This window comes from Chinchilla lanigera, unplaced genomic scaffold (genome assembly GCF_000276665.1).
Source record: "Chinchilla lanigera isolate Chin_1 unplaced genomic scaffold, ChiLan1.0 scaffold00021, whole genome shotgun sequence".
Taxonomy (NCBI): Eukaryota; Metazoa; Chordata; class Mammalia; order Rodentia; family Chinchillidae; genus Chinchilla; species Chinchilla lanigera.
The window spans coordinates 14,123,057-14,125,206 of record NW_004955422.1 but is presented as its reverse complement, the minus strand read 5'-3'; positions in this window follow the sequence as shown (position 1 = coordinate 14,125,206).

The window sequence follows — 2,150 nt, the reverse complement described above, 5'->3', positions numbered from 1 at the left end:
TTGTCTTTTTGAGACAGGGTCTCACTATGCAGTTCAGGCTGGCCTTAAGCTCACCTTTGTAGCCCAGGCTGGCCTGCAACTCACAATGATTCTCCTACCTCAGCCTCCCAAGTGCTAGGATTATAGGCATGTGCCACCATGCCCGGGTCTTTTCTTTTTCTTTTTCTTTCTTTCTTTCTTTCTTTCTTTCTTTCTTTCTTTCTTTCTTTCTTTCTTTCTTTCTTTCCTTCTTCCTCGCTCTTTCTTTTCTTCTTTATTCTTTTTGAGTTTTGTTTTTTTTCTTTTGAGTTTTGGAAGAGGCTCTTTTTATGTACGCCAGGCTGACTTCAAACTTGTGATCCTCCTGCCTCAGCCTCCGTAGTGCTGAGATTACAGACATAAGTAAGTTGGCAGTTTTTTATGAGCATAAACACATAAGTACTACGTGAGCTGCAACCCCACACTAAGACATCTATCCAAAAACAATGAAAGCTGGGTGTGGTGGTGCATGCCTGTAATCCCAGCACTCAGGAGGCTGAGGCAGGAGGATGGTTGTGAGGAGACCAGTCTGTGTTGTAAGCTCAAGGCCAGCCTGAATTGCATGGAGAGACCCTGTCTCAAAAAGACGCACACACACACACACACACACACACACACACACACACAAAGCAATGAAAATCCATGTCCACCCTTAAAGCTGTAAAGGGACAGTCATGGATACTTTCTTTTATAATACCCCCAAACTGGAATCAACCAAAATGTACTTTAAACACAGATGGTTAAACAAATTTGTCCCCCCATAACATGAACTATCAGCCAGCAATAAGAAGGAAAGGAGTATCATTACACACCACAGCATGAGCAGACCTCAAAGGAATTATGCTGAGTGACAAAGGTCAGCTCAGAAGGTCTTGTAATCATAATGTTCCTGAAATTACAGTGCTATGGAGATGGAGAACAGATTAGTGGTTTTCAGGGCTGCGGACTGCTGGGGAGGTTGACGAGTGTGTTCGTCAGCGTTGCCATGACAAATACTTGAGATAAATAATTTAAGAAGCCAGGTGTGGTACCGCATGCCTATAATTCCAGCAGTCTGGGAAGCTGAGGCAGGAGGATTGCAAGTTCAAGCCCAGCCTGGAGCCAGGGATATAGCTCAGCAGCACAGTGCCTGTCTGGAAAGTATGAGTTCATGAGTGTGATTCCTGGTACCAAAAAAAAAAAAAAAAGTGCATGCCTATAATCCCAGCACTCAGGGGGCCGAGGCAGGAGGATCGCTTTGAGTTTGAGGCCAGCCTGGGCTACAAAATGAGTTCAAGACCAGCCTGAACTGCATAGTGAGACCCTGTCTCAAAAAGACCAAAAAAAAAGACTTTGTCTTAAAAAGTAAAATAAAATTTTAAAAATCAGAGGTATAGCTCTGTGAAGACCTTGAGTTCAATCCCTAGGCCCAGGTAGAAGAGATTTAAAGGAAAAAAGATTCATTTTGCCTCATAGTTTCTGAGGTTTTTTGTTGTTGTTGTTTTCTGAGATACGGTTTTGCTATGTAGTTCATACTGGCCTGTTAGCATCCTTCTGCCTCAGCCTCACAAGTGCTGAGATTATAGACATGCACTACCAAGCCCAGCTAGTTTCAGAGGTTTTAGTCTATGGTCAGCTGGCTACATTGCTTTAGCCCTATGGAAGTGTATGGCAGAGGAAAGTTGCTTACCTCATGGCCTCTGGACAGCAGAGAACAGGAGAAGAGGCAGAGAAGAAGAGGCACCCACGATCTAGACAGACATACCCAAACGTGTGCTTTACTAGTCTTCTAGCTGTGTCTCAAGCCAGCTAAATGGGGAAGCAAGATTAACCATTAAAGAGGGTGTGGCTGTACATGGGCAGCAGGAGGGAACTGGCGGTGAAGTTCTTACTCTTGTTACAGTCTCGAAAAGTGACACGCGTGATGGGATTGCATAAAGTCTCACTCACATGGGCACATACACGGAGATGCAGATGAGTGTGTGCCCAGCTATGAGATCTAGATCTACCCTGTGGGTTCTTGCAGACGTTGATTCTGTGGTTACGCATGAGTCAGCTCTGGGGGAGACTGCCCAGGCCTGCTGCGCATTTCTTTGCAACTTCTTATGACTCTTTTCTCTTTTTTTTTTTTTTTTTTTTTTTTTTGAGACAGG